This window comes from Ranitomeya variabilis, assembly GCF_051348905.1.
Source record: "Ranitomeya variabilis isolate aRanVar5 chromosome 1 unlocalized genomic scaffold, aRanVar5.hap1 SUPER_1_unloc_2, whole genome shotgun sequence".
Taxonomy (NCBI): domain Eukaryota; kingdom Metazoa; phylum Chordata; class Amphibia; order Anura; family Dendrobatidae; genus Ranitomeya; species Ranitomeya variabilis.
This window is the reverse complement of record NW_027507932.1, coordinates 49,334-69,695: the sequence shown is the minus strand read 5'-3', so window position 1 is coordinate 69,695 and position 20,362 is coordinate 49,334. Positions and strand designations below refer to the sequence as shown.

Genomic DNA, 20,362 nt, shown 5'->3' with positions numbered 1-20,362 from the left:
TTGTTGCCTTTGCTTGACACTTTGGCCCTTTTTTGGCCCCCCTGGCTGGTGGGGAATGATCACCTCATTTGCATCTCATTGACTTGGTGACGACATGGCTTGCTCTGCTTGTCTGCAGGGGCAGGCAGGCCCGCCCGCTCGCTCACGGGAGGGCACCTGCAGCATCCCCATCTCGCAGCCTTCGGGCTGGAGCTGGACCTGTGAGTGGGCCGCTGGTGCGCGGCTATCTGCTGCGGTTTGGGCCTCCTGCCCTTGAGCCTCCCTCCAGCGTGCATCCTCTTGAGCGGAGATGAGCGAGTCACGAGAGGGTGCCGGCCGGCAGCTGGAGCTCGAGCTGTCTACAGCATGTTCTCAGGCCAGCGCAGCAGCGTGAGGCTGCTGGGGCGGAGCCAACGCTCCTCTATGCAAATGACTCAGGCTGCCGCTGTGCATCTTGGGCGGCTTTGGACTTGAGCTCGGCCTGCCCTGTGGGGGGCGGAGTGGGCGTCGGGAGCGACCGGCGCCTCCCACTCGAGGAGCCTCCGTGCGGTCTGTGCCGAACGCCACCCCCGCCCCCTCCCTTCCGGGCCCGAGACTCCGCGATGTTGGGGAGCTGCGTCGGAGGGGCGCTCGTCGGGCCGGCGGGCCCCAACTCATACTTACCTGGCAGGGGAGATACCATGATCACTAAGGTGGTTCTCCCAGGGTGAGGCTCATCCATTGCACTCCGGGTGTGCTGACCCCTGCGATTTCCCCAAATGCGGGAAACTCGACTGCATAATTTGTGGTAGTGGGGGACTGCGTTCGCGCTTTCCCCTGATTTCCTATGGTCAAAGACAGAACACTAAAGATGCTCTGCTGAGCCAACGTGAGACTTTGGAGAAGCTCAAAGCAGGCAGATGTGGCCTTTGGCTCCCCCTTGTGGGGGAAGGATGCCACCTTCCCTGTGTCGTCGCTGCTTGCTTGGTTTTGTTTGAGGTTGTTGCCTTTGCTTGACACTTTGGCCCTTTTTTGGCCCCCCTGGCTGGTGGGGAATGATCACCTCATTTGCATCTCATTGACTTGGTGACGACATGGCTTGCTCTGCTTGTCTGCAGGGGCAGGCAGGCCCGCCCGCTCGCTCACGGGAGGGCACCTGCAGCATCCCCATCTCGCAGCCTTCGGGCTGGAGCTGGACCTGTGAGTGGGCCGCTGGTGCGCGGCTATCTGCTGCGGTTTGGGCCTCCTGCCCTTGAGCCTCCCTCCAGCGTGCATCCTCTTGAGCGGAGATGAGCGAGTCACGAGAGGGTGCCGGCCGGCAGCTGGAGCTCGAGCTGTCTACAGCATGTTCTCAGGCCAGCGCAGCAGCGTGAGGCTGCTGGGGCGGAGCCAACGCTCCTCTATGCAAATGACTCAGGCTGCCGCTGTGCATCTTGGGCGGCTTTGGACTTGAGCTCGGCCTGCCCTGTGGGGGGCGGAGTGGGCGTCGGGAGCGACCGGCGCCTCCCACTCGAGGAGCCTCCGTGCGGTCTGTGCCGAACGCCACCCCCGCCCCCTCCCTTCCGGGCCCGAGACTCCGCGATGTTGGGGAGCTGCGTCGGAGGGGCGCTCGTCGGGCCGGCGGGCCCCAACTCATACTTACCTGGCAGGGGAGATACCATGATCACTAAGGTGGTTCTCCCAGGGTGAGGCTCATCCATTGCACTCCGGGTGTGCTGACCCCTGCGATTTCCCCAAATGCGGGAAACTCGACTGCATAATTTGTGGTAGTGGGGGACTGCGTTCGCGCTTTCCCCTGATTTCCTATGGTCAAAGACAGAACACTAAAGATGCTCTGCTGAGCCAACGTGAGACTTTGGAGAAGCTCAAAGCAGGCAGATGTGGCCTTTGGCTCCCCCTTGTGGGGGAAGGATGCCACCTTCCCTGTGTCGTCGCTGCTTGCTTGGTTTTGTTTGAGGTTGTTGCCTTTGCTTGACACTTTGGCCCTTTTTTGGCCCCCCTGGCTGGTGGGGAATGATCACCTCATTTGCATCTCATTGACTTGGTGACGACATGGCTTGCTCTGCTTGTCTGCAGGGGCAGGCAGGCCCGCCCGCTCGCTCACGGGAGGGCACCTGCAGCATCCCCATCTCGCAGCCTTCGGGCTGGAGCTGGACCTGTGAGTGGGCCGCTGGTGCGCGGCTATCTGCTGCGGTTTGGGCCTCCTGCCCTTGAGCCTCCCTCCAGCGTGCATCCTCTTGAGCGGAGATGAGCGAGTCACGAGAGGGTGCCGGCCGGCAGCTGGAGCTCGAGCTGTCTACAGCATGTTCTCAGGCCAGCGCAGCAGCGTGAGGCTGCTGGGGCGGAGCCAACGCTCCTCTATGCAAATGACTCAGGCTGCCGCTGTGCATCTTGGGCGGCTTTGGACTTGAGCTCGGCCTGCCCTGTGGGGGGCGGAGTGGGCGTCGGGAGCGACCGGCGCCTCCCACTCGAGGAGCCTCCGTGCGGTCTGTGCCGAACGCCACCCCCGCCCCCTCCCTTCCGGGCCCGAGACTCCGCGATGTTGGGGAGCTGCGTCGGAGGGGCGCTCGTCGGGCCGGCGGGCCCCAACTCATACTTACCTGGCAGGGGAGATACCATGATCACTAAGGTGGTTCTCCCAGGGTGAGGCTCATCCATTGCACTCCGGGTGTGCTGACCCCTGCGATTTCCCCAAATGCGGGAAACTCGACTGCATAATTTGTGGTAGTGGGGGACTGCGTTCGCGCTTTCCCCTGATTTCCTATGGTCAAAGACAGAACACTAAAGATGCTCTGCTGAGCCAACGTGAGACTTTGGAGAAGCTCAAAGCAGGCAGATGTGGCCTTTGGCTCCCCCTTGTGGGGGAAGGATGCCACCTTCCCTGTGTCGTCGCTGCTTGCTTGGTTTTGTTTGAGGTTGTTGCCTTTGCTTGACACTTTGGCCCTTTTTTGGCCCCCCTGGCTGGTGGGGAATGATCACCTCATTTGCATCTCATTGACTTGGTGACGACATGGCTTGCTCTGCTTGTCTGCAGGGGCAGGCAGGCCCGCCCGCTCGCTCACGGGAGGGCACCTGCAGCATCCCCATCTCGCAGCCTTCGGGCTGGAGCTGGACCTGTGAGTGGGCCGCTGGTGCGCGGCTATCTGCTGCGGTTTGGGCCTCCTGCCCTTGAGCCTCCCTCCAGCGTGCATCCTCTTGAGCGGAGATGAGCGAGTCACGAGAGGGTGCCGGCCGGCAGCTGGAGCTCGAGCTGTCTACAGCATGTTCTCAGGCCAGCGCAGCAGCGTGAGGCTGCTGGGGCGGAGCCAACGCTCCTCTATGCAAATGACTCAGGCTGCCGCTGTGCATCTTGGGCGGCTTTGGACTTGAGCTCGGCCTGCCCTGTGGGGGGCGGAGTGGGCGTCGGGAGCGACCGGCGCCTCCCACTCGAGGAGCCTCCGTGCGGTCTGTGCCGAACGCCACCCCCGCCCCCTCCCTTCCGGGCCCGAGACTCCGCGATGTTGGGGAGCTGCGTCGGAGGGGCGCTCGTCGGGCCGGCGGGCCCCAACTCATACTTACCTGGCAGGGGAGATACCATGATCACTAAGGTGGTTCTCCCAGGGTGAGGCTCATCCATTGCACTCCGGGTGTGCTGACCCCTGCGATTTCCCCAAATGCGGGAAACTCGACTGCATAATTTGTGGTAGTGGGGGACTGCGTTCGCGCTTTCCCCTGATTTCCTATGGTCAAAGACAGAACACTAAAGATGCTCTGCTGAGCCAACGTGAGACTTTGGAGAAGCTCAAAGCAGGCAGATGTGGCCTTTGGCTCCCCCTTGTGGGGGAAGGATGCCACCTTCCCTGTGTCGTCGCTGCTTGCTTGGTTTTGTTTGAGGTTGTTGCCTTTGCTTGACACTTTGGCCCTTTTTTGGCCCCCCTGGCTGGTGGGGAATGATCACCTCATTTGCATCTCATTGACTTGGTGACGACATGGCTTGCTCTGCTTGTCTGCAGGGGCAGGCAGGCCCGCCCGCTCGCTCACGGGAGGGCACCTGCAGCATCCCCATCTCGCAGCCTTCGGGCTGGAGCTGGACCTGTGAGTGGGCCGCTGGTGCGCGGCTATCTGCTGCGGTTTGGGCCTCCTGCCCTTGAGCCTCCCTCCAGCGTGCATCCTCTTGAGCGGAGATGAGCGAGTCACGAGAGGGTGCCGGCCGGCAGCTGGAGCTCGAGCTGTCTACAGCATGTTCTCAGGCCAGCGCAGCAGCGTGAGGCTGCTGGGGCGGAGCCAACGCTCCTCTATGCAAATGACTCAGGCTGCCGCTGTGCATCTTGGGCGGCTTTGGACTTGAGCTCGGCCTGCCCTGTGGGGGGCGGAGTGGGCGTCGGGAGCGACCGGCGCCTCCCACTCGAGGAGCCTCCGTGCGGTCTGTGCCGAACGCCACCCCCGCCCCCTCCCTTCCGGGCCCGAGACTCCGCGATGTTGGGGAGCTGCGTCGGAGGGGCGCTCGTCGGGCCGGCGGGCCCCAACTCATACTTACCTGGCAGGGGAGATACCATGATCACTAAGGTGGTTCTCCCAGGGTGAGGCTCATCCATTGCACTCCGGGTGTGCTGACCCCTGCGATTTCCCCAAATGCGGGAAACTCGACTGCATAATTTGTGGTAGTGGGGGACTGCGTTCGCGCTTTCCCCTGATTTCCTATGGTCAAAGACAGAACACTAAAGATGCTCTGCTGAGCCAACGTGAGACTTTGGAGAAGCTCAAAGCAGGCAGATGTGGCCTTTGGCTCCCCCTTGTGGGGGAAGGATGCCACCTTCCCTGTGTCGTCGCTGCTTGCTTGGTTTTGTTTGAGGTTGTTGCCTTTGCTTGACACTTTGGCCCTTTTTTGGCCCCCCTGGCTGGTGGGGAATGATCACCTCATTTGCATCTCATTGACTTGGTGACGACATGGCTTGCTCTGCTTGTCTGCAGGGGCAGGCAGGCCCGCCCGCTCGCTCACGGGAGGGCACCTGCAGCATCCCCATCTCGCAGCCTTCGGGCTGGAGCTGGACCTGTGAGTGGGCCGCTGGTGCGCGGCTATCTGCTGCGGTTTGGGCCTCCTGCCCTTGAGCCTCCCTCCAGCGTGCATCCTCTTGAGCGGAGATGAGCGAGTCACGAGAGGGTGCCGGCCGGCAGCTGGAGCTCGAGCTGTCTACAGCATGTTCTCAGGCCAGCGCAGCAGCGTGAGGCTGCTGGGGCGGAGCCAACGCTCCTCTATGCAAATGACTCAGGCTGCCGCTGTGCATCTTGGGCGGCTTTGGACTTGAGCTCGGCCTGCCCTGTGGGGGGCGGAGTGGGCGTCGGGAGCGACCGGCGCCTCCCACTCGAGGAGCCTCCGTGCGGTCTGTGCCGAACGCCACCCCCGCCCCCTCCCTTCCGGGCCCGAGACTCCGCGATGTTGGGGAGCTGCGTCGGAGGGGCGCTCGTCGGGCCGGCGGGCCCCAACTCATACTTACCTGGCAGGGGAGATACCATGATCACTAAGGTGGTTCTCCCAGGGTGAGGCTCATCCATTGCACTCCGGGTGTGCTGACCCCTGCGATTTCCCCAAATGCGGGAAACTCGACTGCATAATTTGTGGTAGTGGGGGACTGCGTTCGCGCTTTCCCCTGATTTCCTATGGTCAAAGACAGAACACTAAAGATGCTCTGCTGAGCCAACGTGAGACTTTGGAGAAGCTCAAAGCAGGCAGATGTGGCCTTTGGCTCCCCCTTGTGGGGGAAGGATGCCACCTTCCCTGTGTCGTCGCTGCTTGCTTGGTTTTGTTTGAGGTTGTTGCCTTTGCTTGACACTTTGGCCCTTTTTTGGCCCCCCTGGCTGGTGGGGAATGATCACCTCATTTGCATCTCATTGACTTGGTGACGACATGGCTTGCTCTGCTTGTCTGCAGGGGCAGGCAGGCCCGCCCGCTCGCTCACGGGAGGGCACCTGCAGCATCCCCATCTCGCAGCCTTCGGGCTGGAGCTGGACCTGTGAGTGGGCCGCTGGTGCGCGGCTATCTGCTGCGGTTTGGGCCTCCTGCCCTTGAGCCTCCCTCCAGCGTGCATCCTCTTGAGCGGAGATGAGCGAGTCACGAGAGGGTGCCGGCCGGCAGCTGGAGCTCGAGCTGTCTACAGCATGTTCTCAGGCCAGCGCAGCAGCGTGAGGCTGCTGGGGCGGAGCCAACGCTCCTCTATGCAAATGACTCAGGCTGCCGCTGTGCATCTTGGGCGGCTTTGGACTTGAGCTCGGCCTGCCCTGTGGGGGGCGGAGTGGGCGTCGGGAGCGACCGGCGCCTCCCACTCGAGGAGCCTCCGTGCGGTCTGTGCCGAACGCCACCCCCGCCCCCTCCCTTCCGGGCCCGAGACTCCGCGATGTTGGGGAGCTGCGTCGGAGGGGCGCTCGTCGGGCCGGCGGGCCCCAACTCATACTTACCTGGCAGGGGAGATACCATGATCACTAAGGTGGTTCTCCCAGGGTGAGGCTCATCCATTGCACTCCGGGTGTGCTGACCCCTGCGATTTCCCCAAATGCGGGAAACTCGACTGCATAATTTGTGGTAGTGGGGGACTGCGTTCGCGCTTTCCCCTGATTTCCTATGGTCAAAGACAGAACACTAAAGATGCTCTGCTGAGCCAACGTGAGACTTTGGAGAAGCTCAAAGCAGGCAGATGTGGCCTTTGGCTCCCCCTTGTGGGGGAAGGATGCCACCTTCCCTGTGTCGTCGCTGCTTGCTTGGTTTTGTTTGAGGTTGTTGCCTTTGCTTGACACTTTGGCCCTTTTTTGGCCCCCCTGGCTGGTGGGGAATGATCACCTCATTTGCATCTCATTGACTTGGTGACGACATGGCTTGCTCTGCTTGTCTGCAGGGGCAGGCAGGCCCGCCCGCTCGCTCACGGGAGGGCACCTGCAGCATCCCCATCTCGCAGCCTTCGGGCTGGAGCTGGACCTGTGAGTGGGCCGCTGGTGCGCGGCTATCTGCTGCGGTTTGGGCCTCCTGCCCTTGAGCCTCCCTCCAGCGTGCATCCTCTTGAGCGGAGATGAGCGAGTCACGAGAGGGTGCCGGCCGGCAGCTGGAGCTCGAGCTGTCTACAGCATGTTCTCAGGCCAGCGCAGCAGCGTGAGGCTGCTGGGGCGGAGCCAACGCTCCTCTATGCAAATGACTCAGGCTGCCGCTGTGCATCTTGGGCGGCTTTGGACTTGAGCTCGGCCTGCCCTGTGGGGGGCGGAGTGGGCGTCGGGAGCGACCGGCGCCTCCCACTCGAGGAGCCTCCGTGCGGTCTGTGCCGAACGCCACCCCCGCCCCCTCCCTTCCGGGCCCGAGACTCCGCGATGTTGGGGAGCTGCGTCGGAGGGGCGCTCGTCGGGCCGGCGGGCCCCAACTCATACTTACCTGGCAGGGGAGATACCATGATCACTAAGGTGGTTCTCCCAGGGTGAGGCTCATCCATTGCACTCCGGGTGTGCTGACCCCTGCGATTTCCCCAAATGCGGGAAACTCGACTGCATAATTTGTGGTAGTGGGGGACTGCGTTCGCGCTTTCCCCTGATTTCCTATGGTCAAAGACAGAACACTAAAGATGCTCTGCTGAGCCAACGTGAGACTTTGGAGAAGCTCAAAGCAGGCAGATGTGGCCTTTGGCTCCCCCTTGTGGGGGAAGGATGCCACCTTCCCTGTGTCGTCGCTGCTTGCTTGGTTTTGTTTGAGGTTGTTGCCTTTGCTTGACACTTTGGCCCTTTTTTGGCCCCCCTGGCTGGTGGGGAATGATCACCTCATTTGCATCTCATTGACTTGGTGACGACATGGCTTGCTCTGCTTGTCTGCAGGGGCAGGCAGGCCCGCCCGCTCGCTCACGGGAGGGCACCTGCAGCATCCCCATCTCGCAGCCTTCGGGCTGGAGCTGGACCTGTGAGTGGGCCGCTGGTGCGCGGCTATCTGCTGCGGTTTGGGCCTCCTGCCCTTGAGCCTCCCTCCAGCGTGCATCCTCTTGAGCGGAGATGAGCGAGTCACGAGAGGGTGCCGGCCGGCAGCTGGAGCTCGAGCTGTCTACAGCATGTTCTCAGGCCAGCGCAGCAGCGTGAGGCTGCTGGGGCGGAGCCAACGCTCCTCTATGCAAATGACTCAGGCTGCCGCTGTGCATCTTGGGCGGCTTTGGACTTGAGCTCGGCCTGCCCTGTGGGGGGCGGAGTGGGCGTCGGGAGCGACCGGCGCCTCCCACTCGAGGAGCCTCCGTGCGGTCTGTGCCGAACGCCACCCCCGCCCCCTCCCTTCCGGGCCCGAGACTCCGCGATGTTGGGGAGCTGCGTCGGAGGGGCGCTCGTCGGGCCGGCGGGCCCCAACTCATACTTACCTGGCAGGGGAGATACCATGATCACTAAGGTGGTTCTCCCAGGGTGAGGCTCATCCATTGCACTCCGGGTGTGCTGACCCCTGCGATTTCCCCAAATGCGGGAAACTCGACTGCATAATTTGTGGTAGTGGGGGACTGCGTTCGCGCTTTCCCCTGATTTCCTATGGTCAAAGACAGAACACTAAAGATGCTCTGCTGAGCCAACGTGAGACTTTGGAGAAGCTCAAAGCAGGCAGATGTGGCCTTTGGCTCCCCCTTGTGGGGGAAGGATGCCACCTTCCCTGTGTCGTCGCTGCTTGCTTGGTTTTGTTTGAGGTTGTTGCCTTTGCTTGACACTTTGGCCCTTTTTTGGCCCCCCTGGCTGGTGGGGAATGATCACCTCATTTGCATCTCATTGACTTGGTGACGACATGGCTTGCTCTGCTTGTCTGCAGGGGCAGGCAGGCCCGCCCGCTCGCTCACGGGAGGGCACCTGCAGCATCCCCATCTCGCAGCCTTCGGGCTGGAGCTGGACCTGTGAGTGGGCCGCTGGTGCGCGGCTATCTGCTGCGGTTTGGGCCTCCTGCCCTTGAGCCTCCCTCCAGCGTGCATCCTCTTGAGCGGAGATGAGCGAGTCACGAGAGGGTGCCGGCCGGCAGCTGGAGCTCGAGCTGTCTACAGCATGTTCTCAGGCCAGCGCAGCAGCGTGAGGCTGCTGGGGCGGAGCCAACGCTCCTCTATGCAAATGACTCAGGCTGCCGCTGTGCATCTTGGGCGGCTTTGGACTTGAGCTCGGCCTGCCCTGTGGGGGGCGGAGTGGGCGTCGGGAGCGACCGGCGCCTCCCACTCGAGGAGCCTCCGTGCGGTCTGTGCCGAACGCCACCCCCGCCCCCTCCCTTCCGGGCCCGAGACTCCGCGATGTTGGGGAGCTGCGTCGGAGGGGCGCTCGTCGGGCCGGCGGGCCCCAACTCATACTTAGGCTACGTTCACATTTGCGGTGTGCGCCGCAGCGTCGCCGCCGCAACGCACAGCGCAAATGTGAACACATGCACAACGCAGCTTTTTGCGCCGCATGCGTCCTTTTTTTCATTGATTTTGGACGCAGCAAAAATGCAACTTGCTGCGTCCTCCGCGACCCGACGCGGGCGCCGCAGGGACGCATGCGGCGCAAAAAGCAAGTGCACCGCATGTCCATGCGCCCCCATGTTAAATATAGGGGCGCATGATGCATGCGGCGCCGCTGCGGCGCCCGCCGCTGCGGCGGGCGCCGCTAATGTGAACGTAGCCTTACCTGGCAGGGGAGATACCATGATCACTAAGGCTACGTTCACATTTGCGTTGTGCGCCGCAGCGTCGTCGCCGCACCAAAACGCATGCGTCGTGCGGCCCTATCTTTAACATTGGGGCCGCATGGCGCCGCATGTACATGCGTTGTCATGCGTTTTGGTGCGTCGTACGCCGCATGCGGCGTTAGGGCGCACCTGTCAGGGCGCGGCAAACGCAACATGTTGCATTTTTTTTGCGGCGCCGACTTTTTAAAAAACGCATGCGTCGTGTTTGCGTCGCTTTTGCGTCGTCGATGCGCCTTTTTTCCCATTGATTTGCATTGACAACGCAGACGACGCAAGTACTTGCGTCGTGGTGCGTTGTACGACGCATGCGTTTTCCAAAAAAATTGCAAAAATTGTCTAGACTTTGGGGGGGCGCATGCGGCGCAAAACGCTGCGTTTTTTGTTCATAACGCAACTGCGTTTTTGTTTGCGTTGTGCGTTGCGGCGCCGACGCTGCGGCGCACAACGCAAATGTGAACGTAGCCTAAGGTGGTTCTCCCAGGGTGAGGCTCATCCATTGCACTCCGGGTGTGCTGACCCCTGCGATTTCCCCAAATGCGGGAAACTCGACTGCATAATTTGTGGTAGTGGGGGACTGCGTTCGCGCTTTCCCCTGATTTCCTATGGTCAAAGACAGAACACTAAAGATGCTCTGCTGAGCCAACGTGAGACTTTGGAGAAGCTCAAAGCAGGCAGATGTGGCCTTTGGCTCCCCCTTGTGGGGGAAGGATGCCACCTTCCCTGTGTCGTCGCTGCTTGCTTGGTTTTGTTTGAGGTTGTTGCCTTTGCTTGACACTTTGGCCCTTTTTTGGCCCCCCTGGCTGGTGGGGAATGATCACCTCATTTGCATCTCATTGACTTGGTGACGACATGGCTTGCTCTGCTTGTCTGCAGGGGCAGGCAGGCCCGCCCGCTCGCTCACGGGAGGGCACCTGCAGCATCCCCATCTCGCAGCCTTCGGGCTGGAGCTGGACCTGTGAGTGGGCCGCTGGTGCGCGGCTATCTGCTGCGGTTTGGGCCTCCTGCCCTTGAGCCTCCCTCCAGCGTGCATCCTCTTGAGCGGAGATGAGCGAGTCACGAGAGGGTGCCGGCCGGCAGCTGGAGCTCGAGCTGTCTACAGCATGTTCTCAGGCCAGCGCAGCAGCGTGAGGCTGCTGGGGCGGAGCCAACGCTCCTCTATGCAAATGACTCAGGCTGCCGCTGTGCATCTTGGGCGGCTTTGGACTTGAGCTCGGCCTGCCCTGTGGGGGGCGGAGTGGGCGTCGGGAGCGACCGGCGCCTCCCACTCGAGGAGCCTCCGTGCGGTCTGTGCCGAACGCCACCCCCGCCCCCTCCCTTCCGGGCCCGAGACTCCGCGATGTTGGGGAGCTGCGTCGGAGGGGCGCTCGTCGGGCCGGCGGGCCCCAACTCATACTTACCTGGCAGGGGAGATACCATGATCACTAAGGTGGTTCTCCCAGGGTGAGGCTCATCCATTGCACTCCGGGTGTGCTGACCCCTGCGATTTCCCCAAATGCGGGAAACTCGACTGCATAATTTGTGGTAGTGGGGGACTGCGTTCGCGCTTTCCCCTGATTTCCTATGGTCAAAGACAGAACACTAAAGATGCTCTGCTGAGCCAACGTGAGACTTTGGAGAAGCTCAAAGCAGGCAGATGTGGCCTTTGGCTCCCCCTTGTGGGGGAAGGATGCCACCTTCCCTGTGTCGTCGCTGCTTGCTTGGTTTTGTTTGAGGTTGTTGCCTTTGCTTGACACTTTGGCCCTTTTTTGGCCCCCCTGGCTGGTGGGGAATGATCACCTCATTTGCATCTCATTGACTTGGTGACGACATGGCTTGCTCTGCTTGTCTGCAGGGGCAGGCAGGCCCGCCCGCTCGCTCACGGGAGGGCACCTGCAGCATCCCCATCTCGCAGCCTTCGGGCTGGAGCTGGACCTGTGAGTGGGCCGCTGGTGCGCGGCTATCTGCTGCGGTTTGGGCCTCCTGCCCTTGAGCCTCCCTCCAGCGTGCATCCTCTTGAGCGGAGATGAGCGAGTCACGAGAGGGTGCCGGCCGGCAGCTGGAGCTCGAGCTGTCTACAGCATGTTCTCAGGCCAGCGCAGCAGCGTGAGGCTGCTGGGGCGGAGCCAACGCTCCTCTATGCAAATGACTCAGGCTGCCGCTGTGCATCTTGGGCGGCTTTGGACTTGAGCTCGGCCTGCCCTGTGGGGGGCGGAGTGGGCGTCGGGAGCGACCGGCGCCTCCCACTCGAGGAGCCTCCGTGCGGTCTGTGCCGAACGCCACCCCCGCCCCCTCCCTTCCGGGCCCGAGACTCCGCGATGTTGGGGAGCTGCGTCGGAGGGGCGCTCGTCGGGCCGGCGGGCCCCAACTCATACTTACCTGGCAGGGGAGATACCATGATCACTAAGGTGGTTCTCCCAGGGTGAGGCTCATCCATTGCACTCCGGGTGTGCTGACCCCTGCGATTTCCCCAAATGCGGGAAACTCGACTGCATAATTTGTGGTAGTGGGGGACTGCGTTCGCGCTTTCCCCTGATTTCCTATGGTCAAAGACAGAACACTAAAGATGCTCTGCTGAGCCAACGTGAGACTTTGGAGAAGCTCAAAGCAGGCAGATGTGGCCTTTGGCTCCCCCTTGTGGGGGAAGGATGCCACCTTCCCTGTGTCGTCGCTGCTTGCTTGGTTTTGTTTGAGGTTGTTGCCTTTGCTTGACACTTTGGCCCTTTTTTGGCCCCCCTGGCTGGTGGGGAATGATCACCTCATTTGCATCTCATTGACTTGGTGACGACATGGCTTGCTCTGCTTGTCTGCAGGGGCAGGCAGGCCCGCCCGCTCGCTCACGGGAGGGCACCTGCAGCATCCCCATCTCGCAGCCTTCGGGCTGGAGCTGGACCTGTGAGTGGGCCGCTGGTGCGCGGCTATCTGCTGCGGTTTGGGCCTCCTGCCCTTGAGCCTCCCTCCAGCGTGCATCCTCTTGAGCGGAGATGAGCGAGTCACGAGAGGGTGCCGGCCGGCAGCTGGAGCTCGAGCTGTCTACAGCATGTTCTCAGGCCAGCGCAGCAGCGTGAGGCTGCTGGGGCGGAGCCAACGCTCCTCTATGCAAATGACTCAGGCTGCCGCTGTGCATCTTGGGCGGCTTTGGACTTGAGCTCGGCCTGCCCTGTGGGGGGCGGAGTGGGCGTCGGGAGCGACCGGCGCCTCCCACTCGAGGAGCCTCCGTGCGGTCTGTGCCGAACGCCACCCCCGCCCCCTCCCTTCCGGGCCCGAGACTCCGCGATGTTGGGGAGCTGCGTCGGAGGGGCGCTCGTCGGGCCGGCGGGCCCCAACTCATACTTACCTGGCAGGGGAGATACCATGATCACTAAGGTGGTTCTCCCAGGGTGAGGCTCATCCATTGCACTCCGGGTGTGCTGACCCCTGCGATTTCCCCAAATGCGGGAAACTCGACTGCATAATTTGTGGTAGTGGGGGACTGCGTTCGCGCTTTCCCCTGATTTCCTATGGTCAAAGACAGAACACTAAAGATGCTCTGCTGAGCCAACGTGAGACTTTGGAGAAGCTCAAAGCAGGCAGATGTGGCCTTTGGCTCCCCCTTGTGGGGGAAGGATGCCACCTTCCCTGTGTCGTCGCTGCTTGCTTGGTTTTGTTTGAGGTTGTTGCCTTTGCTTGACACTTTGGCCCTTTTTTGGCCCCCCTGGCTGGTGGGGAATGATCACCTCATTTGCATCTCATTGACTTGGTGACGACATGGCTTGCTCTGCTTGTCTGCAGGGGCAGGCAGGCCCGCCCGCTCGCTCACGGGAGGGCACCTGCAGCATCCCCATCTCGCAGCCTTCGGGCTGGAGCTGGACCTGTGAGTGGGCCGCTGGTGCGCGGCTATCTGCTGCGGTTTGGGCCTCCTGCCCTTGAGCCTCCCTCCAGCGTGCATCCTCTTGAGCGGAGATGAGCGAGTCACGAGAGGGTGCCGGCCGGCAGCTGGAGCTCGAGCTGTCTACAGCATGTTCTCAGGCCAGCGCAGCAGCGTGAGGCTGCTGGGGCGGAGCCAACGCTCCTCTATGCAAATGACTCAGGCTGCCGCTGTGCATCTTGGGCGGCTTTGGACTTGAGCTCGGCCTGCCCTGTGGGGGGCGGAGTGGGCGTCGGGAGCGACCGGCGCCTCCCACTCGAGGAGCCTCCGTGCGGTCTGTGCCGAACGCCACCCCCGCCCCCTCCCTTCCGGGCCCGAGACTCCGCGATGTTGGGGAGCTGCGTCGGAGGGGCGCTCGTCGGGCCGGCGGGCCCCAACTCATACTTACCTGGCAGGGGAGATACCATGATCACTAAGGTGGTTCTCCCAGGGTGAGGCTCATCCATTGCACTCCGGGTGTGCTGACCCCTGCGATTTCCCCAAATGCGGGAAACTCGACTGCATAATTTGTGGTAGTGGGGGACTGCGTTCGCGCTTTCCCCTGATTTCCTATGGTCAAAGACAGAACACTAAAGATGCTCTGCTGAGCCAACGTGAGACTTTGGAGAAGCTCAAAGCAGGCAGATGTGGCCTTTGGCTCCCCCTTGTGGGGGAAGGATGCCACCTTCCCTGTGTCGTCGCTGCTTGCTTGGTTTTGTTTGAGGTTGTTGCCTTTGCTTGACACTTTGGCCCTTTTTTGGCCCCCCTGGCTGGTGGGGAATGATCACCTCATTTGCATCTCATTGACTTGGTGACGACATGGCTTGCTCTGCTTGTCTGCAGGGGCAGGCAGGCCCGCCCGCTCGCTCACGGGAGGGCACCTGCAGCATCCCCATCTCGCAGCCTTCGGGCTGGAGCTGGACCTGTGAGTGGGCCGCTGGTGCGCGGCTATCTGCTGCGGTTTGGGCCTCCTGCCCTTGAGCCTCCCTCCAGCGTGCATCCTCTTGAGCGGAGATGAGCGAGTCACGAGAGGGTGCCGGCCGGCAGCTGGAGCTCGAGCTGTCTACAGCATGTTCTCAGGCCAGCGCAGCAGCGTGAGGCTGCTGGGGCGGAGCCAACGCTCCTCTATGCAAATGACTCAGGCTGCCGCTGTGCATCTTGGGCGGCTTTGGACTTGAGCTCGGCCTGCCCTGTGGGGGGCGGAGTGGGCGTCGGGAGCGACCGGCGCCTCCCACTCGAGGAGCCTCCGTGCGGTCTGTGCCGAACGCCACCCCCGCCCCCTCCCTTCCGGGCCCGAGACTCCGCGATGTTGGGGAGCTGCGTCGGAGGGGCGCTCGTCGGGCCGGCGGGCCCCAACTCATACTTACCTGGCAGGGGAGATACCATGATCACTAAGGTGGTTCTCCCAGGGTGAGGCTCATCCATTGCACTCCGGGTGTGCTGACCCCTGCGATTTCCCCAAATGCGGGAAACTCGACTGCATAATTTGTGGTAGTGGGGGACTGCGTTCGCGCTTTCCCCTGATTTCCTATGGTCAAAGACAGAACACTAAAGATGCTCTGCTGAGCCAACGTGAGACTTTGGAGAAGCTCAAAGCAGGCAGATGTGGCCTTTGGCTCCCCCTTGTGGGGGAAGGATGCCACCTTCCCTGTGTCGTCGCTGCTTGCTTGGTTTTGTTTGAGGTTGTTGCCTTTGCTTGACACTTTGGCCCTTTTTTGGCCCCCCTGGCTGGTGGGGAATGATCACCTCATTTGCATCTCATTGACTTGGTGACGACATGGCTTGCTCTGCTTGTCTGCAGGGGCAGGCAGGCCCGCCCGCTCGCTCACGGGAGGGCACCTGCAGCATCCCCATCTCGCAGCCTTCGGGCTGGAGCTGGACCTGTGAGTGGGCCGCTGGTGCGCGGCTATCTGCTGCGGTTTGGGCCTCCTGCCCTTGAGCCTCCCTCCAGCGTGCATCCTCTTGAGCGGAGATGAGCGAGTCACGAGAGGGTGCCGGCCGGCAGCTGGAGCTCGAGCTGTCTACAGCATGTTCTCAGGCCAGCGCAGCAGCGTGAGGCTGCTGGGGCGGAGCCAACGCTCCTCTATGCAAATGACTCAGGCTGCCGCTGTGCATCTTGGGCGGCTTTGGACTTGAGCTCGGCCTGCCCTGTGGGGGGCGGAGTGGGCGTCGGGAGCGACCGGCGCCTCCCACTCGAGGAGCCTCCGTGCGGTCTGTGCCGAACGCCACCCCCGCCCCCTCCCTTCCGGGCCCGAGACTCCGCGATGTTGGGGAGCTGCGTCGGAGGGGCGCTCGTCGGGCCGGCGGGCCCCAACTCATACTTACCTGGCAGGGGAGATACCATGATCACTAAGGTGGTTCTCCCAGGGTGAGGCTCATCCATTGCACTCCGGGTGTGCTGACCCCTGCGATTTCCCCAAATGCGGGAAACTCGACTGCATAATTTGTGGTAGTGGGGGACTGCGTTCGCGCTTTCCCCTGATTTCCTATGGTCAAAGACAGAACACTAAAGATGCTCTGCTGAGCCAACGTGAGACTTTGGAGAAGCTCAAAGCAGGCAGATGTGGCCTTTGGCTCCCCCTTGTGGGGGAAGGATGCCACCTTCCCTGTGTCGTCGCTGCTTGCTTGGTTTTGTTTGAGGTTGTTGCCTTTGCTTGACACTTTGGCCCTTTTTTGGCCCCCCTGGCTGGTGGGGAATGATCACCTCATTTGCATCTCATTGACTTGGTGACGACATGGCTTGCTCTGCTTGTCTGCAGGGGCAGGCAGGCCCGCCCGCTCGCTCACGGGAGGGCACCTGCAGCATCCCCATCTCGCAGCCTTCGGGCTGGAGCTGGACCTGTGAGTGGGCCGCTGGTGCGCGGCTATCTGCTGCGGTTTGGGCCTCCTGCCCTTGAGCCTCCCTCCAGCGTGCATCCTCTTGAGCGGAGATGAGCGAGTCACGAGAGGGTGCCGGCCGGCAGCTGGAGCTCGAGCTGTCTACAGCATGTTCTCAGGCCAGCGCAGCAGCGTGAGGCTGCTGGGGCGGAGCCAACGCTCCTCTATGCAAATGACTCAGGCTGCCGCTGTGCATCTTGGGCGGCTTTGGACTTGAGCTCGGCCTGCCCTGTGGGGGGCGGAGTGGGCGTCGGGAGCGACCGGCGCCTCCCACTCGAGGAGCCTCCGTGCGGTCTGTGCCGAACGCCACCCCCGCCCCCTCCCTTCCGGGCCCGAGACTCCGCGATGTTGGGGAGCTGCGTCGGAGGGGCGCTCGTCGGGCCGGCGGGCCCCAACTCATACTTACCTGGCAGGGGAGATACCATGATCACTAAGGTGGTTCTCCCAGGGTGAGGCTCATCCATTGCACTCCGGGTGTGCTGACCCCTGCGATTTCCCCAAATGCGGGAAACTCGACTGCATAATTTGTGGTAGTGGGGGACTGCGTTCGCGCTTTCCCCTGATTTCCTATGGTCAAAGACAGAACACTAAAGATGCTCTGCTGAGCCAACGTGAGACTTTGGAGAAGCTCAAAGCAGGCAGATGTGGCCTTTGGCTCCCCCTTGTGGGGGAAGGATGCCACCTTCCCTGTGTCGTCGCTGCTTGCTTGGTTTTGTTTGAGGTTGTTGCCTTTGCTTGACACTTTGGCCCTTTTTTGGCCCCCCTGGCTGGTGGGGAATGATCACCTCATTTGCATCTCATTGACTTGGTGACGACATGGCTTGCTCTGCTTGTCTGCAGGGGCAGGCAGGCCCGCCCGCTCGCTCACGGGAGGGCACCTGCAGCATCCCCATCTCGCAGCCTTCGGGCTGGAGCTGGACCTGTGAGTGGGCCGCTGGTGCGCGGCTATCTGCTGCGGTTTGGGCCTCCTGCCCTTGAGCCTCCCTCCAGCGTGCATCCTCTTGAGCGGAGATGAGCGAGTCACGAGAGGGTGCCGGCCGGCAGCTGGAGCTCGAGCTGTCTACAGCATGTTCTCAGGCCAGCGCAGCAGCGTGAGGCTGCTGGGGCGGAGCCAACGCTCCTCTATGCAAATGACTCAGGCTGCCGCTGTGCATCTTGGGCGGCTTTGGACTTGAGCTCGGCCTGCCCTGTGGGGGGCGGAGTGGGCGTCGGGAGCGACCGGCGCCTCCCACTCGAGGAGCCTCCGTGCGGTCTGTGCCGAACGCCACCCCCGCCCCCTCCCTTCCGGGCCCGAGACTCCGCGATGTTGGGGAGCTGCGTCGGAGGGGCGCTCGTCGGGCCGGCGGGCCCCAACTCATACTTACCTGGCAGGGGAGATACCATGATCACTAAGGTGGTTCTCCCAGGGTGAGGCTCATCCATTGCACTCCGGGTGTGCTGACCCCTGCGATTTCCCCAAATGCGGGAAACTCGACTGCATAATTTGTGGTAGTGGGGGACTGCGTTCGCGCTTTCCCCTGATTTCCTATGGTCAAAGACAGAACACTAAAGATGCTCTGCTGAGCCAACGTGAGACTTTGGAGAAGCTCAAAGCAGGCAGATGTGGCCTTTGGCTCCCCCTTGTGGGGGAAGGATGCCACCTTCCCTGTGTCGTCGCTGCTTGCTTGGTTTTGTTTGAGGTTGTTGCCTTTGCTTGACACTTTGGCCCTTTTTTGGCCCCCCTGGCTGGTGGGGAATGATCACCTCATTTGCATCTCATTGACTTGGTGACGACATGGCTTGCTCTGCTTGTCTGCAGGGGCAGGCAGGCCCGCCCGCTCGCTCACGGGAGGGCACCTGCAGCATCCCCATCTCGCAGCCTTCGGGCTGGAGCTGGACCTGTGAGTGGGCCGCTGGTGCGCGGCTATCTGCTGCGGTTTGGGCCTCCTGCCCTTGAGCCTCCCTCCAGCGTGCATCCTCTTGAGCGGAGATGAGCGAGTCACGAGAGGGTGCCGGCCGGCAGCTGGAGCTCGAGCTGTCTACAGCATGTTCTCAGGCCAGCGCAGCAGCGTGAGGCTGCTGGGGCGGAGCCAACGCTCCTCTATGCAAATGACTCAGGCTGCCGCTGTGCATCTTGGGCGGCTTTGGACTTGAGCTCGGCCTGCCCTGTGGGGGGCGGAGTGGGCGTCGGGAGCGACCGGCGCCTCCCACTCGAGGAGCCTCCGTGCGGTCTGTGCCGAACGCCACCCCCGCCCCCCTCCCTTCCGGGCCCGAGACTCCGCGATGTTGGGGAGCTGCGTCGGAGGGGCGCTCGTCGGGCCGGCGGGCCCCAACTCATACTTACCTGGCAGGGGAGATACCATGATCACTAAGGTGGTTCTCCCAGGGTGAGGCTCATCCATTGCACTCCGGGTGTGCTGACCCCTGCGATTTCCCCAAATGCGGGAAACTCGACTGCATAATTTGTGGTAGTGGGGGACTGCGTTCGCGCTTTCCCCTGATTTCCTATGGTCAAAGACAGAACACTAAAGATGCTCTGCTGAGCCAACGTGAGACTTTGGAGAAGCTCAAAGCAGGCAGATGTGGCCTTTGGCTCCCCCCTTGTGGGGGAAGGATGCCACCTTCCCTGTGTCGTCGCTGCTTGCTTGGTTTTGTTTGAGGTTGTTGCCTTTGCTTGACACTTTGGCCCTTTTTTGGCCCCCCTGGCTGGTGGGGAATGATCACCTCATTTGCATCTCATTGACTTGGTGACGACATGGCTTGCTCTGCTTGTCTGCAGGGGCAGGCAGGCCCGCCCGCTCGCTCACGGGAGGGCACCTGCAGCATCCCCATCTCGCAGCCTTCGGGCTGGAGCTGGACCTGTGAGTGGGCCGCTGGTGCGCGGCTATCTGCTGCGGTTTGGGCCTCCTGCCCTTGAGCCTCCCTCCAGCGTGCATCCTCTTGAGCGGAGATGAGCGAGTCACGAGAGGGTGCCGGCCGGCAGCTGGAGCTCGAGCTGTCTACAGCATGTTCTCAGGCCAGCGCAGCAGCGTGAGGCTGCTGGGGCGGAGCCAACGCTCCTCTATGCAAATGACTCAGGCTGCCGCTGTGCATCTTGGGCGGCTTTGGACTTGAGCTCGGCCTGCCCTGTGGGGGCGGAGTGGGCGTCGGGAGCGACCGGCGCCTCCCACTCGAGGAGCCTCCGTGCGGTCTGTGCCGAACGCCACCCCCGCCCCCTCCCTTCCGGGCCCGAGACTCCGCGATGTTGGGAGCTGCGTCGGAGGGGCGCTCGTCGGGCCGGCGGGCCCCAACTCATACTTACCTGGCAGGGGAGATACCATGATCACTAAGGTGGTTCTCCCAGGGTGAGGCTCATCCATTGCACTCCGGGTGTGCTGACCCCTGCGATTTCCCCAAATGCGGGAAACTCGACTGCATAATTTGTGGTAGTGGGGACTGCGTTCGCGCTTTCCCCCTGATTTCCTATGGTCAAAGACAGAACACTAAAGATGCTCTGCTGAGCCAACGTGAGACTTTGGAGAAGCTCAAAGCAGGCAGATGTGGCCTTGGCTCCCCCTTGTGGGGGAAGGATGCCACCTTCCCTGTGTCGTCGCTGCTTGCTTGGTTTGTTTGAGGTTGTTGCCTTTGCCTGACACTTTGGCCCTTTTTTGGCCCCCCTGGCTGGTGGGGAATGATCACCTCATTTGCATCTCATTGACTTGGTGACGACATGGCCTTGCTCTGCTTGTCTGCAGGGGCAGGCAGGCCCGCCCGCTCGCTCACGGGAGGGCACCTGCAGCATCCCCATCTCGCAGCCTTCGGGCTGGAGCTGGACCTGTGAGTGGGCCGCTGGTGCGCGGCTATCTGCTGGCGGTTTGGGCCTCCTGCCCTTGAGCCTCCCTCCAGCGTGCATCCTCTTGAGCGGAGATGAGCGAGTCACGAGAGGGTGCCGGCCGGCAGTGGAGCTCGAGCTGTCTACAGGCATGTTCTCAGGCCAGCGCAGCAGCGTGAGGCTGCTGGGGCGGAGC

At 62.3% G+C, this 20,362-nt stretch overlaps 19 non-coding genes and 1 pseudogene across 19 annotated transcripts; all 20 read left to right on the top strand.

The window, feature by feature from the left end:
• Nucleotides 1–634: 634 nt before the first annotated feature.
• LOC143789023 (U1 spliceosomal RNA) lies at nt 635–798 on the top strand. Its single transcript, XR_013218828.1, has one exon. It is a non-coding gene; the product is annotated as a U1 spliceosomal RNA (small nuclear RNA).
• A 794-nt stretch (nt 799–1,592) lies between these two features.
• LOC143789022 (U1 spliceosomal RNA) lies at nt 1,593–1,756 on the top strand. The gene has a single exon (XR_013218827.1). It is a non-coding gene; the product is annotated as a U1 spliceosomal RNA (small nuclear RNA).
• A 794-nt stretch (nt 1,757–2,550) lies between these two features.
• On the top strand, nt 2,551–2,714 carry LOC143789021 (U1 spliceosomal RNA). The gene has a single exon (XR_013218826.1). It is a non-coding gene; the product is annotated as a U1 spliceosomal RNA (small nuclear RNA).
• A 794-nt stretch (nt 2,715–3,508) lies between these two features.
• On the top strand, nt 3,509–3,672 carry LOC143789020 (U1 spliceosomal RNA). Its single transcript, XR_013218825.1, has one exon. It is a non-coding gene; the product is annotated as a U1 spliceosomal RNA (small nuclear RNA).
• Nucleotides 3,673–4,466: 794 nt separating this feature from the next.
• On the top strand, nt 4,467–4,630 carry LOC143789019 (U1 spliceosomal RNA). Its single transcript, XR_013218824.1, has one exon. It is a non-coding gene; the product is annotated as a U1 spliceosomal RNA (small nuclear RNA).
• A 794-nt stretch (nt 4,631–5,424) lies between these two features.
• On the top strand, nt 5,425–5,588 carry LOC143789018 (U1 spliceosomal RNA). Its single transcript, XR_013218823.1, has one exon. It is a non-coding gene; the product is annotated as a U1 spliceosomal RNA (small nuclear RNA).
• Nucleotides 5,589–6,382: 794 nt separating this feature from the next.
• On the top strand, nt 6,383–6,546 carry LOC143789017 (U1 spliceosomal RNA). Its single transcript, XR_013218822.1, has one exon. It is a non-coding gene; the product is annotated as a U1 spliceosomal RNA (small nuclear RNA).
• A 794-nt stretch (nt 6,547–7,340) lies between these two features.
• LOC143789016 (U1 spliceosomal RNA) lies at nt 7,341–7,504 on the top strand. The gene has a single exon (XR_013218821.1). It is a non-coding gene; the product is annotated as a U1 spliceosomal RNA (small nuclear RNA).
• Nucleotides 7,505–8,298: 794 nt separating this feature from the next.
• On the top strand, nt 8,299–8,462 carry LOC143789015 (U1 spliceosomal RNA). Its single transcript, XR_013218820.1, has one exon. It is a non-coding gene; the product is annotated as a U1 spliceosomal RNA (small nuclear RNA).
• A 1,625-nt stretch (nt 8,463–10,087) lies between these two features.
• Nucleotides 10,088–10,232, top strand: LOC143789073 (U1 spliceosomal RNA; annotated as a pseudogene).
• Nucleotides 10,233–11,026: 794 nt separating this feature from the next.
• Nucleotides 11,027–11,190, top strand: LOC143789014 (U1 spliceosomal RNA). The gene has a single exon (XR_013218819.1). It is a non-coding gene; the product is annotated as a U1 spliceosomal RNA (small nuclear RNA).
• A 794-nt stretch (nt 11,191–11,984) lies between these two features.
• Nucleotides 11,985–12,148, top strand: LOC143789012 (U1 spliceosomal RNA). Its single transcript, XR_013218817.1, has one exon. It is a non-coding gene; the product is annotated as a U1 spliceosomal RNA (small nuclear RNA).
• A 794-nt stretch (nt 12,149–12,942) lies between these two features.
• LOC143789011 (U1 spliceosomal RNA) lies at nt 12,943–13,106 on the top strand. The gene has a single exon (XR_013218816.1). It is a non-coding gene; the product is annotated as a U1 spliceosomal RNA (small nuclear RNA).
• Nucleotides 13,107–13,900: 794 nt separating this feature from the next.
• Nucleotides 13,901–14,064, top strand: LOC143789010 (U1 spliceosomal RNA). The gene has a single exon (XR_013218815.1). It is a non-coding gene; the product is annotated as a U1 spliceosomal RNA (small nuclear RNA).
• A 794-nt stretch (nt 14,065–14,858) lies between these two features.
• On the top strand, nt 14,859–15,022 carry LOC143789009 (U1 spliceosomal RNA). Its single transcript, XR_013218814.1, has one exon. It is a non-coding gene; the product is annotated as a U1 spliceosomal RNA (small nuclear RNA).
• A 794-nt stretch (nt 15,023–15,816) lies between these two features.
• LOC143789008 (U1 spliceosomal RNA) lies at nt 15,817–15,980 on the top strand. Its single transcript, XR_013218813.1, has one exon. It is a non-coding gene; the product is annotated as a U1 spliceosomal RNA (small nuclear RNA).
• Nucleotides 15,981–16,774: 794 nt separating this feature from the next.
• On the top strand, nt 16,775–16,938 carry LOC143789119 (U1 spliceosomal RNA). The gene has a single exon (XR_013218917.1). It is a non-coding gene; the product is annotated as a U1 spliceosomal RNA (small nuclear RNA).
• A 794-nt stretch (nt 16,939–17,732) lies between these two features.
• LOC143789118 (U1 spliceosomal RNA) lies at nt 17,733–17,896 on the top strand. The gene has a single exon (XR_013218916.1). It is a non-coding gene; the product is annotated as a U1 spliceosomal RNA (small nuclear RNA).
• Nucleotides 17,897–18,691: 795 nt separating this feature from the next.
• On the top strand, nt 18,692–18,855 carry LOC143789117 (U1 spliceosomal RNA). The gene has a single exon (XR_013218915.1). It is a non-coding gene; the product is annotated as a U1 spliceosomal RNA (small nuclear RNA).
• Nucleotides 18,856–19,648: 793 nt separating this feature from the next.
• LOC143789065 (U1 spliceosomal RNA) lies at nt 19,649–19,810 on the top strand. The gene has a single exon (XR_013218867.1). It is a non-coding gene; the product is annotated as a U1 spliceosomal RNA (small nuclear RNA).
• Nucleotides 19,811–20,362: the final 552 nt, after the last annotated feature.